The 18,186-nt window shown below is 39.4% G+C and overlaps 1 protein-coding gene across 19 annotated transcripts in view; it reads right to left on the minus strand.

The window, feature by feature from the left end:
• nrcama (neuronal cell adhesion molecule a) overlaps nt 1-18,186 on the minus strand; it is a 65,322-nt gene that overhangs the window by 30,153 nt on the left and 16,983 nt on the right. For all 19 annotated transcript variants that reach the window (XM_080291492.1, XM_080291490.1, XM_080291491.1 and 16 more), the window contains exon 2: nt 6,771-6,820. The gene's annotated coding sequence lies outside the window, so the exon portion shown is untranslated. The remainder of the gene's footprint in view (nt 1-6,770; nt 6,821-18,186) is intronic.

Genomic DNA, 18,186 nt, shown 5'->3' on the forward strand with positions numbered 1-18,186 from the left:
TCATCTGCATAACCATAAATGATACATATGCAGGCTGTGTGACTGTATGATCATTATATGGTCACATAGACACAGTTGTGTTTCCTTAAACCAAACACACATTTTGAAATATTTTCACTGAGTTTAATAATAATAATAATAGATTGCATTTATATAGCGACGCTCAAAGCGCTTTACAGTTCCACTATTCATTCACACACTGGTGGAGACAAGCTACAGTTGTAGCCAAAGCTGCCCCGGGGCAGACTGACAGCAGCGAAGCTGCCATATCGCACCATCGGCCCCTCTGGCCAACACCAGTAGGCGGTAGGTGAAGTGTCTTGTACAAAGACACAACAACCGAGACAGACAGAATAGGGGATCGAACTGGCAACCTTCCGGTCAGAAGATGAGCTTCCCAACCCCCTGAACCATGGTTGCCCCTGCAAGCTAAAGTCAAATAAAAGAAAAGGTAACACTCGAGTTACAAAACTAGTTGTATGTTTTTAGTCATAAACACGCACAACTAGATTTTTCCTTATTTGCCTCTGAGGTATCTGAATATTCATGTCATTGAAAGGCATGGCACACTGACTGATGGTCTTGGCTTTCTTTTTTTAGCTTTGTGCTGTTTAAAATTGTGATTTTTGTGCTAGTGTGCAGGAGCACGCAGGTGACATGAAGTGATCGAACTCATAGCAGCTATATATCTGAATGGGTTGGTGAGTGTCACCTGAGCCCCCCCGTATTTCATACTGGGATTATCACTGGTTGGTCGCTGTTTGCCTGAGGATTAAAACATCGTGCCTTACAAGCCTTTAAAGCTGTCGACAACAGGTCTATTTATGAATGAGCAGTCAAAGTGAAACTAGGCTTATGTAATGTCATTCTGTGCTGTTTTACTGGCCAGTTTGTACATCTGTCTTGCATAAAAGGGGACATAAGCTGTAAATCTGCTTGACCCCCCCACCCTGTAACCACTTTCAAATTCAACCCTGTTGAAGTAAATTCCCATGCATATCCAACCCCTCATAATCCCATGATATAAAAGCTTGACTGTAACAAAGCAAAAGAGTATCTTATTGTCTTTCCTTTTTTTTCCTATTGAGGGAAAGAGAAGAGCCCTGCCTTTGCAAGACGTGAATGCTAACAGCTTTGCTCCCGGCATATTTGTGTAAAAGAGTGAGAAAATAGCTAGGGAGGACTTTGAAGGTATCATTCACACTGCCTAACAAAGGAAACAAACTGCAACGTTCATTTTGTGACAAAAAGATTAATGGCACTAAGAATGGGATTGTTTTTAGATCGAAACATGAAAAAAAAACCCCCACATCAGACGATATTAGTTGTACCATCAAACCAAGTTTATATACTTAAACTATACAGGCTTTGTAAATGATAATTGCCTTAAAACAAGGACGGGGGGTTCTCATCCGTGCATAACTCATCAGAAGCTATTAACGATGGCTGTCATTAAAATTCGCTTCATCTGATGTCACATTTTACGGCTGTGATATCTGGAATATTGTGTGCATAGGGACATACTTGCTGCTGGCTGCCGGCAGCCTGGTTGGGTCTGTGCAGGCATCAGTTGCGAGTGTCTCGCCTGTCTAAGGTCATCTCGTCAAAAGCCATGGGCTCAGTCAGAGCCGGGGGCCGTGCTGGCTCAATCCATAAGTGATTTTTTTTGTGTTTGTGTGGGTGACAGGTGGTGTGAGGAAAACTCGATAACCCTGAAAAATATGTTGATATCAGGTAACAAAAGATTTTACAGCCTGTATAGCCATATTATTTTACTCGTTCATTCACTGCAATAAATGTCAGTTTGAGCTGCAATAATTTACAGAAAGATCTGCATGAAATGCAATGAATGCCTCATTTAATTGCTTTATTTTTAGTAATGAATATCCATCTTTTTTGCAGTTAATCCAAAACATTTCATCTAATCACTGTATTCTTATTCTAAAATGATCTTTCACAAAGCATTTACTATAATTGCCAAGGTCTTTGCCATCAATGATTAAGTTTGTAAAATGGGAAAGAAATCATCTGCACCATCTCTCAGCTATGAAATGAAAAGCAATGTTTTATTTAGCAAAATGAAGAGTAAACAGTGGTTCCGACTACACAGAAAACCATTAAAATCATGTATCTTAAAGTGTTTTAAAATAAAGATAAGTTGACACCAATTAAGGCACTGCACTACAGAGGCTTCTGCTTCAAGGTGGGGCTGTATAAAGTGTGAAAAAGTGTGTTTACTGAAAAGCAAAGACTAGACATTAAAAAAACAGACCCTAAAATCAATGGGTAGTCTCATTCTAATACAGTGCTACAATGTGACAGGGCATGAACCCAGCTGGGCTTGTAACCGAGCCAAGATTCATTGGTATTCCTCTGGGGTTACTGCTAGGTAAAAGATATCAATAGATGCACATGGCCTTGGTACGTGACTCTGACATGACTTACTGTGTGGGGTCCTATAATTTATTTTGTTTCCAGCATGTGGCTGTTTTTATCCTTTGGGGCAAGACTGTTACACCTTTAACTTATTCCCACATATGGCTCTTGCAGTGGTGACATAACAAAAATAGTCACATTGTCAAACCGATGGCAGGCTAACTGACAGTCCGATCGGGGCAGGAGGGGAGAATGAAATGATTAGGGAGAAAGAAGAAAGTGGGAAATTTTTAAGGCGGAACGGGCTGAAATGTTGACAGGATGGGACGGGGGAGGGGACTGATTGACAGTGTTATAGCTGCACAACAAGCTGGCATGCCCCTTTTTTTTCTCCTCCACCCATCTGTTCGCAAGGATTACTCATAGAGACGGGTGGACAGGAGGAGAGAGGAAGCTGGAGGAAGAGGGCAGGGAGGAGAGGAGATCCATCATCGCAACCTGCGATAACTGAATTCAAACCACTTTTCCATGACTTCTTTTCAGTTAAATAAACTGCTGCGATAATGACTCACTGTTAAAATTATGGCTCACTGCAATATAGTAGAGGGCTCTCATGGGACTATTGAGGTAACAATGATAGTGCCAGAAGGTGGAAACACTGTAGTGATGTGTTATGTAATTGCTGAGTGTGCTCTACTTACTAAGACTATTGCTCCCCAGAATGCTGTATAGCAGTGGCCTGTTGGCTGTGCCACTCACAAGCCATTATATTTGCTGCTCAGTATTTATTTATTTATTTTGTATTTATTTATTTTTTTCGTGTCTTGCAATGCAGATTTACGTTCCTAAGTGGACCTCAGTATTTGCTCAGTATTACAAAAGCAATCACATTCTTTCCAGCCTTCTAACATTTATACATTACTACTTGAGAATGACTGTAAAACTCCCTGCACTGTTAATCTGAATGTGTTAATTCGCATCAATGCACCACGCTCCTGTCTGTTTGTGTGTCCTCTGCATGTGCACTGGAGTGTGCTGATTATCAGGTGAGCAGCAGATGATGCCAGGACATGTGGCTGCTATTTATCCAGTCATAAACAATCCCCTGTGTTCAAACAGTTGCTGAGTAATTACACTAACCCGTGCTGGCCTTTTAGGCTGTGGATTTATGGGGACTTTGGCTGTTTTTATTATGTGACCTTAAGGATTTTCCATGTTTACACTTGAATCTGTTCCCAAAAAACCTTTTATAGCACGTGTCTGACCTGTGAATGTCTCAGATAACCATACTACTCTAAACAAAATCAAACTTAAATGATCTGTTATAATAATTTTCATGTCTTGCACTCGAGTAGCTTTACATGATTCACAGTTTCACAGTTCAAAACAATTGTCGAAAATAGGGCACTTCAGCTACTTTCACACTCCTTTTAAACCAGCTGTCTTCTGATTGGCTTCCCCATTGTAAACAAAAGGGTTGACCAGGGTTATGGGTGGTGCTGTGTCCCAGAGATAACCATATTAGGGATATCTACTCTTACTGACAGCATACAGAGCCAAGAGTAGAAAAAACAGTCTAAAACTGAGCGTTTCGAGCTTGAGCTTTTGGCCCATAGAGTTTACTCGCACATAGGCTAATGGGGTTGTCGTAGCTATTCAGAGGTTACAGCATCCACAAGGTTTATTCTAGTGTTCTAGGTTTTCTTACTTGTACTTGCTGAGTGTACAGGGAGTGCAGAATTATTAGGCAAATGAGTATTTTGTCCACATCATCCTCTTCATGCATGTTGTCTCACTCCAAGCTGTATAGGCTCGAAAGCCTACTACCAATTAAGCATATTAGGTGATGTGCATCGCTGTAATGAGAAGGGGTGTGGTCTAATGACATCAACACCCTATATCAGGTGTGCATAATTATTAGGCAATGTCCTTTCCTTTGGCAAAATGGGTCAAAAGAAGGACTTGACAGGCTCAGAAAAGTCAAAAATAGTGAGATATCTTGCAGAGGGATGCAGCAGTCTCAAAATTGAAAAGCTTCTGAAGCGTGATCATCGAACAATCAAGCGTTTCATTCAAAAAAGTCAACAGGGTCGCAAGAAGCGTGTGGAAAAACCAAGGCGCAAAATAACTGCCCATGAACTGAGAAAAGTCAAGCGTGCAGCTGCCAAGATGCCACTTGCCACCAGTTTGGCCATATTTCAGAGCTGCAACATCACTGGAGTGCCCAAAAGCACAAGGTGTGCAATACTCAGAGACATGGCCAAGGTAAGAAAGGCTGAAAGACGACCACCACTGAACAAGGCACACAAGCTGAAACGTCAAGACTGGGCCAAGAAATATCTCAAGACTGGTTTTTCTAAGGTTTTATGGACTGATGAAATGAGAGTGAGTCTTGATGGGCCAGATGGATGGGCCCGTGGCTGGATTGGTAAAGGGCAGAGAGCTCCAGTCCGACTCAGATGCCAGCAAGGTGGAGGTGGAGTACTGGTTTGGGCTGGTATCATCAAAGATGAGCTTGTGGGGCCTTTTCAGGTTGAGGATGGAGTCAAGCTCAACTCCCAGTCCTACTGCCAGTTTCTGGAAGACACCTTCTTCAAGCAGTGGTACAGGAAGAAGTCTGCATCCTTCAAGAAAAACATGATTTTCATGCAGGACAATGCTCCATCACACGCGTCCAAGTACTCCACAGCGTGGCTGGCAAGAAAGGGTATAAAAGAAGAAAAACTAATGACATGGCCTCCTTGTTCACCTGATCTGAACCCCATTGAGAACCTGTGGTCCATCATCAAATGTGAGATTTACAAGGAGGGAAAACAGTACACCTCTCTGAACAGTGTCTGGGAGGCTGTGGTTGCTGCTGCACGCAATGTTGATGGTGAACAGATCAAAACACTGACAGAATCCATGGATGGCAGGCTTTTGAGTGTCCTTGCAAAGAAAGGTGGCTATATTGGTCGCTGATTTGTTTTTGTTTTGTTTTTGAATGTCAGAAATGTATATTTGTGAATGTGGAGATGTTATATTGGTTTCACTGGTAAAAATAAATAATTGAAATGGGTATATATTTGTTTTTTGTTAAGTTGCCTAATAATTATGCACAGTAATAGTCACCTGCACACACAGATATCCCCCTAAAATAGCTAAAACTAAAAACAAACTAAAAACTACTTCCAAAAACATTCAGCTTTGATATTAATGAGTTTTTTGGGTTCATTGAGAACATGGTTGTTGTTCAATAATAAAATTATTTCTCAAAAATACAACTTGCCTAATAATTCTGCACTCCCTGTATACACTGCAGATACAAACAGGGCAGAGCCAAGACTGCAAAGGGTATCAGTCACTGCCAGCTGTGAGTCATGCTCAACACTCAGCACTTTTCATCTATGCTAACTGACCTTTTTATTTGAAGTACAGCCAGGGATTGAGCCGCTTATAAAGTTCATAAAATGATCTGTCATGTGTATGTACAAATTATATTTGTAGGTCTGTTAGAGTCATACATTCGAGTAATATATACGTCTGTCAGAAAGGAAAAAAATATGTATTTAGCGTATAATTGCAACCAAGTGGAGTTTATGGCTTTGCAAAAACTGCAGTAGCTCCTTGAAGTGATACTAACCGTAACACAATGGGAGCATATTACTAAGACGAAAATATAAAAAGAAATGCCAACTGAAAAAAAGCACTAGAACAGACATGCCATCAGCAAAAACTGGGGCTGGGGTATTCGAAGAAGAAGCTGGCTGACACATTCAGTAACATCATTGTGCACACGTAGCATGTAGCTGCAGTAGCATTACAAGTGAATAAGAGCAAAGCATAAGCACGTTTTATAGTCACTGAACCTGGGTGACTCTTCTTCTACTCTATAGGTAGAAGCATTATTCTCTCAGTTATACACATAGACAATTAGAATAACTGAGGAAATTTAAAATCAACATTTCAAAAGATGTTTCACAATTGTTAAGAAAATGATGTGAACAAGCAGCCACTTGCTCAACCTGTTCTCAGAGAAGAGTAACACAAACAGATTTTTGAATCACATTTACAGAAGAAGAATGGGTCAGCATCCCGAGAATGTCACATGTCACTCACATTGGAATAACCGGAACCAACCATCATTCAGACTCACAATTTCATCATATATATAGAACTCGTTCAGACTGCTGTCTCCTCTCATGCTGCCATATCATCAACTACATAATGACATAATCTTAGCTACCCATTAATGGCTTAAACCTCTCCCTATATAATGATTTTTTTACATCTCTATGCTACTTTTAAATTCAATAATATATCACTCATTAAAGAGAGAACAATGTAAATTGGCACATCGTGGAGAAAATGTAGTCAAGCAGTCAAAATATACTCAGAAGCAATCTCTGACTCACCTCCGAGGATTTATTCTCAGCTGCTGTTTGTCTTCAACGGATATTTCAACCTGAAAAAACAAGACGAAAATGACTATAAATAAGGAGTTTACCTCAGATTAGAAATACTATAAATAATTAACGTCTAAGCATTCATGGGGAATGACGCTGACTCCTTTGACATTATGTAGCAAGGGTGCTTTTACTGCATAATATTTGGCAAAGAAATTATAAGTCTATTTAAAGTCTATCACAGCTTCCATTTATGCCAACTCAGACCAGAAACCTAATCAGCATCATGTTAGAGGGAAGGATTTGGAGTTAAAAGACGTGTTCACTGCTCTCAAAAAAGACCTTGGATTTCAAAAAGACTCAGAAGCTTCAATTAACTAAATACACTTGGCAAACGCTTATTTAGACCTCTTTGATTCATTCATTGCACAAGGCCAGTGTTACCCACCAGCACTACATAAATACGTGGGCACCTCCACTTATCTCTCCAGGGAAAACCCAGTAAATGACTGCATATTGCTGAACACAAGGACCTCAATCAATAACCAAAATCTCTCCTGTCATTTTTATTACTTTTATCTCCAGTAGGGACACACGCACAATGAAAGGTTACCCACCACCATACACGCACTTGCACGCAGCGACCTCTGCTTCCCCCAAACGGGCGTCCCTTCGTGACCGTGAATGCATTATCATAATCTCCTGAGAGATACTCCATTCATCTCATATTAGCAAAACAAATGTGACAGACAAAGGACGGTGGCACATTTGGACGTGAAGCCATTAAAAGCTCAGATGGGAAAGATGGTGAGTCATGCAATAAAGCGAGGTTGAGCTGTTTGAATTTACTAGATGATGTAAAAAGATGAGAAAGGGTTCTTGATCTATTACTTAGATGCTATCACTTAGAGGAAGAACCTGGATGTTCCAGCCTAAGCCCAAAATGTGATCTGAAGGAAGTCAACAATAAAAAAAGGAAGGCAGTTTGTTGTTGTATAACCTCACCTTATAATTAAACAAACCCTGCATCGATTTCATCTTAATGAAGACGACTGAAAGTGCATTGATTTAAATGTGTCAGGATAAGCTGAATGAATTTTTCATTGTGAACTGATCTGATCCGATTTGAACTGAGCTGCATTGATCTTATCTCAGCTGAGTTGAAACAAATTGAACTGAGACAAAAGGGGGCACAGATCAGGGAAAGAGGAAGAAACAGTGTGAGATGTTAATGAATGGAGGCAGGAATGTAGCAAGACTTATAAAAAAAAGGCAGAGCGAGGACGATGAGGGGGAAAGAGTGCTTTAAGAGAAAGAGAAGAAGAACAAACATTAAAAAATGAAGAGAGAGCGGGAATCAGAAGCATCCATTTTTAATCGGCAAATCTAAAAGCGCTTCATCATCTTAGCGCAAGGAGGGGGATGGAGAGAGATACACATATAGTATAAAAGGAGAGGAGAGGAGAGCTGGGAGGTGCTACAAGAGCAAAGCTAGCAGAGCTGACCCCATGCTCTAGCAGGTTGCCATGGAGACAAAAAAGAGACATGCAGAGAAGAATAAAGAATACAGTTTCCCTTTCAAGAAAACACTTAAACATATGGGGATCAAACCAAACTATAGTAAAACTTTGGGGGTGCATGTAGGTTTGTGTTCAAACAGTCAACTTAGCATAAAGTAAATCTGGTTTCAATAGCTTCATAAATTGGGTGTAAAAATAATGATTATTTGTGAGACCTGGGTTAAGGAGATGGATGGATAGATGGATGGCTCCTTTCAGTGTGGAGCCAGCTGACATACATAGCCAAAACATAAGATCAACTTGGCTCAAACAGAAACACGATTGCTTGTAAAGGTAAAAAAAACAAACAAAAGAAAGAAAAAAATAGAAATAGAAAATTCAATAGAACATTAAATAAATCAGAATCTGTAATTTAGAATAATTTGTTAAAAGAGGTTTCAATATCACCTGTCAACAAGAAAAGAAAACCCCCCAAAAAGCAGAAACTAGAAGATCCTTGTCAGAGCAGCAGATGTACTAGTTAGAAATATTTGAACAGAATTAAGACAAAAAAGTTAAATTAACATCTCAATACATAAAACAGGGATTTCTAAATTTTCAAATGTTTAACCAGCTGCTTGCAGTCTTCCTTTTCCATCGTTTCCACCAAAATCCATAGCCAAAGAATATATAACCGCATCAGTAATTTCAATGCACCATTTGCTTTTCCTTTCACATGAATGAGCGATCCCACGATGCTGGGTTGAGTTTTTTGTTTTCTTAAACACATCACCAGCTGCTAACATCTCATCCTCGCATACCTTTGTAGCCTGGTTTTACTCAACAGAGTGATTTTACCTCAAGTGGTGTAACAAGTTTGTTGTTTCCACCTTTAGCAGTTTTCTTGAACATTTTGAAATGTACTGTGCTTTGTTTGAGGTTATTGACCAAATTCCCTTTTCCTTACTCCTGTAAGAAAAATCTGTATTTTTCACATTCACATTGTTGTTTATCTTTTAATTTCTGTGATTTGCCAAAATTTGTTTTCTCCAGGTGCTTCACTGACTTCATTTTAAACAAATGGGAATTATTTTAAAACCCAGGACAAGAGACAAGTTACCTCACACACAGAACAAAGTCTTAAGTAAACATTTTCACTTCACCTTGAGAAGAATTCATGAAGTAGAAACAGATCTGATCTCAAAGAAACTAAAATAACTCTGTGACAACAGTATGTATGTGAACTGTAAGCTCCGATGATGAAGGCCACTGTTTCTCTACGTATGTGCTTACACCAACTAAACTGTGATCACCATTCTGGATTATTAAAGTCATATATGTGCCAAGGCCTGGTGAAATACCGCTTTGATTTATTATCTAGCTCCTGTTTCAATTAGCCTTCTGAGTTTATGAATCCACCGGGAGCCAGTAAACTGGAAGCATCTAAATGTATCGGTGTGTGGATTTTTCATCCTGTGATAGAATAACTGACCCCAGGCATGAATAGAAATTGTGAGTGTGGGCTGTAATCCTTTAGGCCAAGAGGGCCAGAGCAATCAGCGATGGTGGCAGCTGCCTGAAAAGCACACTTAACACATGCCCTGACTGCCTGGCCTCTTCACTCCCTACCTTTAAAGTAGTGAAATATTGTGTCCAGACAAGTGTGTCATCAAGTCTTACTCGCTTGCATTTGATCTCCACACACCATCTGACTTGAAGCCAGAGTGGGAGCAGCAAATACAGGCTTTCGGTCCCACAACAACAATAAGAAAGAGTTGCAGGTATTTGCGACCATGTTTTGGTTTCATTGTGAAATGAGAAGAAAAAAAACACAACAAAAAACGAGTGCTTCCATTGGATGTAGCACCCGAACAGTGACAAATGTCTATCTATAGATGCTTTTTTTGTGCACTTTTTCAGACATACCATCTGTGCGTAATGACATTTTGCTGTGATTGTTTACTACCGTGATTGTGTCCATGCACATCAGTCTACATGTTCCTTTAGAGACAGAAAATGACAAATGACCTTATTAAGATGCTAGCCTGGTTGGGTTCAGTGGACCGATTCATAGTGTTGTATAGATGTATAGCTCCCTTGGGCAAAGAGAAATTAAAACTGTATTAGATTTTTTTTTTTTAAGCAAATCCCACCATTAATACAAGTACTGCAGTTTAAATGTTGAAGATACCACCAGTTCCTGTCAGGCTGAACCTCTTTCAGTTTACAGCTTATGCAGTCCAGACAGATGGAAATTATATAATGGTATTTCTTATGATCCGGCTACATTAAAAAAGGTCACAAGTCAGTGTCCGTTTGACCTTTCAGACTGCTTTTGAAGCCTCCCCCACAACAATTTAAACCCATACATTCCCTTGTAATGGTTGTGTGTGTGCTAGAGACACAGACTGAAAGGGAGGGTTGGTTACCATGACTGTTCTAAGGGGTTTTTAATTTTAACAGTCTGTGAGCATCCTTCAGATGACAGACAGCACACATAGTCCAGTCCCACACAGAAAAGGGCCGCCAAAGAGGAGCTGGTTTTAATCAGAGAGATTTATAACCTCCCGCAAGTTTATTTCTTCCTTCAGAGGTTAAAGAGGCAGTTCTCCAATCTGTGCTTTTCCCACTCGACACCGCACAGCGCACTCAATGGAGTCATCAAGAATGTCAAACATACACACAGAGACGGAGGAGAAAGAAAGATAAATCAAGATTAAAGAACAGCAGGAAGCAGCTTTTTAGTTTCATTGGCTGATTCTCTACTGAGCTTTCTGCAGCTGGGTGATGCATACTGTAAAAAAAGAAATCCAGGTATGAGCTCTCTGGGGATTGATCCAATCAACAAACTCATCTCAAAGTCCCAGCAGAAGGATGAAAGCACGAGTGAAGCAGGGAGGGAGTAGAAACGTGTTTGGAGCAGCAGAAGAAGAAACAGGCCGACTGTAGGGAAAGAAATGATGTGCAAGATGAGCCAATGAGCCAAAACTGGTGTAGATGAAATACTCTGACTCTGATTTAACAGTCAAGTCACAGTAAGAGGGTTGTGAGTGTCTGGATTCCTGCAGGCTTTATATGGAAATGCTCATTTGGGCTGTAAAACTTAATTTAACATAAACATGCACTCCTACCCCTAAAGCTTTAACATTTTACTTCCTTCACAGGCCACAGATCTATGCAATTAAGCACCTTGTTTGAGTTTACTATTCAGTGACACTCCACAAGAGATAACAGCTGCTCTATCAATCTGACAAGAATCTTATGATGTCCTAAATTAACTATTATTACAGATTTCAATAACAAACTTAGAACATGAAAGCAAAGACCACACTGCAAAAATCTTTATCTACAGGAGTTTTTAGACTGCAGGACTTTTTTCATAATCCATGTTATTGCTGAGGGATTTGCCTTTTTTGGTGTGAAACTGAAGAACTACATTTGTTGTGGTCTTTTATGGTCTAGCAGGCTAAGTGCTCTCCCAGCACGGTCGACACTTAAGTGCTTACACTAAGTGTTCTAACCAAGCGGCAACATCGGGGCTGAATGAAACCAACATGGTGGTTTGTTTATTTGTCACTTAAAACTGACTTCACATAAACTAATCTTTTCTGTTAAAAGGCCCAAACATAGCATAGATCAGAATATTTATGAAAAATAAATGTGGTTATAGCGTTGTACAAAATATAGTTTTCATCTCTCAATCGAAATTTCCTTTCATAACAACTTTTTATTTTTCAGCTACATATGTCTTATATAAGTTATGCATTATTTTTGATGGGCATGTCTGTGCTGACCACTGTTTGTCTACTACAGTAGGTGTCCATTCAACCAAACTGATCTGTCAATGAGCCGTAGGTTTGAGTACCAACTTAAATGGTAAATGGGCTGGTACTTATATAACACCTTTGTTCTCAAATTGAGACCAAAAAAGCACTTCCTAATAAAAGTCTCATTTGCACAGACTCACACATGGATGCATCGGGCTCAATTGAACATTCAGTAAGAATACTTCAACATGTAGATGGAAGAAGTCGATGGATCAATCTACCAACCTTGGTAGATGATCCACTGCCATTCCTAAAGTACCGTTTCACACTAAATCAGCTGGTTCCAAACCTCAGAGCACACCGGGGTTAGAGGAATAAAGACAGCGAGGGGATGTGTGGTCACTCCTGTGACATGTTGAAACCAAACAAACACGTGGGTCAATGGTGGCGGTGGCAAACCAAAAACTGATATGTCAGGTGTGGTTACACTTTTCAAAACTCAGTGCAGAAAATGCTTTCTTTAACATCTTTATTGCAGAATGTAAAGCTGGGTATGGCAACGCATCCAACCTGAAGAAAACCCTGGTAAAACCCAAAATACAACTAAAAGCTGAGTGTACTGGATTTGAAGCTAAATTCATTGACACGCATGCTAACTTCAGTCTACCTGTTCTCTAGCATAGATCAAGCTGAGCCCCTATCATAAACAAACATGTTATGTCAGATAGTATGTCTGAAACCTTAACATTTAACTCTAATCGGTAATCAAATACCATGTAAAATTATAACATATTATCACTGTAAGAGTCATGTCAACATCACAGACCTTTTTCAGGCAGTTTCCTTTGAAAGTACTAGTACCGGATTTTGTTACTTTTATATTTAAAACAAATTCCACACCAAATCCTTTTGTGCTGTTACTTTCTGGAGCATTTTGGATCTGCTGTTTCATTCATTGTATCAAAAATACTATTTAAGAAGTCAGTGCTCCGCTTTCTGGTCAGTAAAATTTTTGTATTATTTTATCCACGTCTGCACTAATTAGCAAGTATCTTTATCTGCGCATCTTGCTAACCAAGTTGGTTATATCCACTCCAAATACGGTTAGTTCACACTCAACAAATTGCAATATTAGAGCTTCAAAACAGCACTCCACACCCATCTTTTATATCTTTTACAGTATATGGGTCACACACATGTATAAATAACCTTAAACCACCATTTAAAAAAACTTGTGTAAACGTTAACAAAAGGCTGAAAATTTGAACAACAGCTCTTAATGTAGGGCTTAAAAAACACACAAACACAAGAGTACTGGGTTGACAGTGAAGTTGGGGCTATTAAGCCTGCATGCAACTAAAGAAATAGAACACCATTTTCACTGGCATACCAACAAATGACCAGCTTTAATCAATTCAGCATACATTAGAGCTAATATATAATGATATATTGAAGGTTATATAGTTCTTGGGGTAGGCCCCACTACACAAACACAGCCTTCATCACAAGTAAAGCAGCGCAGTAAAAGAGCTGCACATTTGTATTGAAAGAGACCTTTTAGTCACCCTTTCTGGTGAATGAGGCACAGGTCTAAACCAGTATTGGACATTGTGAGAACAATTTGGTTTCAAAATATCTTGAATATGCATTACAGTATGACTGCTATAAAAAACTAGGCCGCACAGAGCTTTAACTAGTGTCGCCATAGAGAGTGTCAAACAGAGTAGCATATGAAAACTTAACAGAGTAGGATGCAACACGTCAGAAACATGCTGAAAAAAGTCCATACAGCCAGAACCCCGGAGACCCTCTTAACGAAAGCAACAACACAAAAGGGATGTAAGGAAAAGCAAAGATGGAGACAGATGTAGAACTAAGCAATGAGAGTGAAAACGAGTGGAGGACACTGAGAAACAGAACGGTGGAAATGAGAGTGTGAGGAACAAAAGGCTTGTTTAAAAAAGGGTGAGCAAACAGCAGAGGTATATGGCCCTATAGGACGCCTTGGAGACATCTAATATTGACTGCACGTCTTCCACCTCACACAGAAAAAGGCAGAAGAAGAACAGATGAGGATTGAGGCCTCCTAATATTAGTAACAGAAGTGGAGAGGGATTTCTCTAAGTGATCTCATTAATTTAGAACTCCTCAAATACAAAAAAAAAAGTTCTCAGGCTTAAAGCTGTGATGAGGAAGTGAGAAGCTCATACAAAGGCTTTCTGTGTCAGCGAAGTGCAGATCTGCCTGGCAGTGTGCTGTAACCAAGAGATTAAAGCAAATGGGATATCACTTTTTCCCTTTGGTTTAAGACAGGCACCGCATGAAGACTGATGCTTGATTGTAGCTTTATCAGACTAAGAAGCACATTTCTCCCTCTCCTGTCAGTCTTACTCCAGACAAACGAACACCTTGGAGGAACAGCCATCCTGCACAGGAGACTCTAGCTCCTGTTTATTAGTGTGTTTATTAGGATGTGCTTACTGAAAGCACAGCAGGTGTGGTATTCATACATGTGCCCTAGCATTATGTTATGAATGATTTTTCTAGTTAAAAATAAAAATATTAAGCACCTATTTTTTAACCTATTCTTTTCCATTTATGTTACATAGTCAGTGTAATGAGGCAATGTTAAAAAGGATTATGTTCAGGGACTAAATACCCGTGGCTAAGTGCTTTAAAAGGCCACTTCAGGGATCTGAACAGTGACTAAATAAGATTTGAAAACACTCAATCAAGCTGTGGCTTAGCTATTAATTAATTGTTTATTTAAGATATCAGCCCAGCCTATATCTTATTGGAACGATAATGTCCTTTAAAAAGTCGATATGCCAGCCAGGCCTCATGAACGTTTGTGAAATACTCACAAAGAGAATTCTATGCGGATTTTTTTTGCATGTTTGTTTACAATTTTTACATTTTTTAATGCAATATAGAACATATTTTATGTTAGGTACATTTAAAAAGTATGTGACAGGCATTTTATTTTAAATGAACCTTCAATATTTTTGTAAAGGTAATCAACTCATATGTGGAGTTCCTCAGGGCTCCGTGCTGGAACCTATTCTGTTTTTAATATATATTTTTCCTTTAAGATAATACAGCAGTTTCCTGATGTAAAAAGATTTATCTTATCATCTTTTTGCTGACAACATTCAGCTAAACCATTCATTTAAGCCTTCTGAAGTTAATAAGCTCTCCGCTCTGATTGACTGTTTAACCAACATTAAACAATGGTTGAACAACAATTGCTTACAGCTAAACCCAGACAAAACAGAAACTTTGATTATTGCACCAGACAGCGCAATACCTGATATTAAACAGTGACTGGGTGATTTAGGTTCCTCACAGAAGCATAACCTTAGAAATCTAGGTGTTATTTTTGATGAAGCTTTTTCTTTGGAGGAACATTTAAATCAGATATTAAGAACCTGTTTTTCTCAATTGAGGAACATTTCAAAACTTAGATCCATCGTGTCAACAAGTGAACTTGAGATGATAATCCATGCTTTTATCTCTACAAGACTCGACTACTGTAACAGTCTGTTCACTTGTCTAAACAAGAAAGGGCTAGCTCATCTAAAGGTTGTTCAAAAGTCTGCAGTGAGGCTACTGACCCGTTTGAACAAGAGAGCTCACATGACCCCTGTTTTAAAGTCGCTACACTGGCTACCAATCAGATTTAGGTTTGTCTTTCTGTGAACCCCTCTTTCCGGGGAAAGCTCTAAAATGTGTACTTGAGCTCCATATCACTCTCACTGAACAAGAACAAAGCAGGGGGATATCTAAGCAGCAGCAGAGCTTTGCCATAAATGCATTAACATGTTTGTCTGTTTTTCTTCTGCATTTCGAAGTGCTATATTTGTTTATTGGCCATGGGGTCAAATAAATCTCAGTTGCCGCTCGCAAGGCTTTCAGTTCTGTGGCTCTCGGCTTTGTTAATGTGACAACGTTGTCTGGGATAACAAAGGAAGGCTAATGTGCAAATTTGCCTGACGCCTTCCTATTATCTGACAGCCATGAGTCATGCCCTCACCTGTGCAGAAAATTATGACGCTTGGTATAACTTATTTGGATGCTTTCATGGTTCAGTGATACAGTGATGCTGTTGTTTCCTTGCTGCAGTGTGCAGGACCACTGTTGCATGAACTGGACACAGATGATTCCATACAGTGCATACACTTGGCTCACACACACCGCAAACCTTCTTTATTTGGTTCCTACCTTTGCCTTGATTTTGATTAAACAAATTCTTAATCAAACAACATTGATCTAAAGTCAAATTCTAGCACACAAAATAAACCAGACAGCAAACATCAGTCTGAGACCTACAAACCTATCAAAGATTGGCAGGTTTGAAACAGGCTAATATCACACTTCTGCCATCATTTGGATAAAGCTGTTAAGGTATTTTGATACATTTGTGACACTGTAGATAATAGACTGTGTCTGTGTCCCAGTAGCCTCATTCTTTGACACCAATCTCAGTACTATTGGGGACTTGCTATATCTATCTTTTAACACCTTTCCATGGCTTATGGAGGAGATTTAAAGATTTCATGTGTTGTTTCTTTCACTTCTCCAAACCTCTTATCATTCCTCATAAGACTAGCAAAAACCTCGTTTTGGGCCAGGTCTACAAATCTGTCCATTCCAGCAAATCATCAGCACTGTGACTATAAAAGGCAGCTGTGCTGCTAAAAAAAGCAAATGGTCCAGTAAAATGGAAACATGGGCATAGCAGGAGTAATGACAAGTCACAAGCACGATTAACACCATTGTTGAACTGTGTCGAGCTAGGCATGGTTTAATAATATTCATGACTTGTATTCTCAGTATTCTATAGTGTAGTTTGTTTTTGTATTTCACCATGGCCACACATCACGGCTGACTGGTTAGGGTGACATTTTAGGGCTGTTAAATTAAGTAACTTCAGACTGAATACTATGCCACAAAAAAGTAGTTATATCAATAAAGTAGCAAATGGTTTACTGACATTTATGTAAAGATGCCAGTTTTTACATAGTGATGAATCCACGCAAGCAAAGTGCACTTAGTCTGTTAAGCATTTTAGCATCTTTGAGCACACTGCTTTGGATTTACATTGGAAAATTTGTGTGAAACAGTTGATGAAAACTTTAAAAAGTATTAGTACTATTTGAGCACAATTACTTAAATAATACTGCCACACTGCAGTAATTCAAATAACCCCTCATTACAACCAAGGTATGCAGAATACTATAATTTTATTGTAACAGTTTGGGCCTGTTAGTACCAACTGAACATCTTTTAAATATCATACTTTGCCAATAGACAGAATAAAACATGGACCTAGCTTCCTTGTCGGAAGAAAAGGAGCTATAGAAGTCTGTGTTGTCCTGTGAAAACACTTTCCTGATGAGTTTATGGGCTTAGTCACTTGTTTGGCCGAGATCAATAACACCAGGGAAAACTAGGACTACTGGACTTAGCAAAGTAGCAGACCCCAGCAGCATGCTGTCAGCACATCTCACATAACACACACACAAAGAAGCAGAGATTATTCAGTTCTGCCCACGGGGCTTCACTGCCTTGTTGGAGAGTGGAGCTGAGCCCATGGTAGGCGAGACAGCATGGACCCAGCTGTAAAAGAGAGGCTGTAGCTATCTCTATAGAATGACCCTAGTCAGCAGTTTAGTACTACTAAAAACAGATGCTGTCAGAACTAATGAGTGTAGCTCGCAGCATTGCAGCTCAGGGTTTACATTGGGACAGTCCACAACAGAATGCCTTCTATTAACTAGTTGTTTGTAATCCTGATATAATACTTTGTTCAAAAGAGAAATAACTAAAACAGTGTGTTGTGCAGGAAAGTCCTGCTTTCTCTTGCTCATTGCAATATGGTTGACAATGATAATAACAGCAGGAAAGATTTGGGCAATCAAAGACACACTGAGTTAACCCACTCTACTCAATGCAGTGTTAATGAGGTTGTGAAGGAAACATGGGGCAAAGTGTTCAGCTGCACTGATGCACTCCTGGTCCCTAACCCTAATCCCAGAATCAATACTCTTCATGTCTAGATGTGATTTGAATGCATCCGCAACTAGATGTCCTGATACTTATGGATTTGTGATGCCAGGTCCACATCATCAAACAGAAGGGTGTTAATGAAAATGTCTA

Source organism: Astatotilapia calliptera, chromosome 17 (assembly GCF_964374335.1).
Source record: "Astatotilapia calliptera chromosome 17, fAstCal68.1, whole genome shotgun sequence".
Taxonomy (NCBI): domain Eukaryota; kingdom Metazoa; phylum Chordata; class Actinopteri; order Cichliformes; family Cichlidae; genus Astatotilapia; species Astatotilapia calliptera.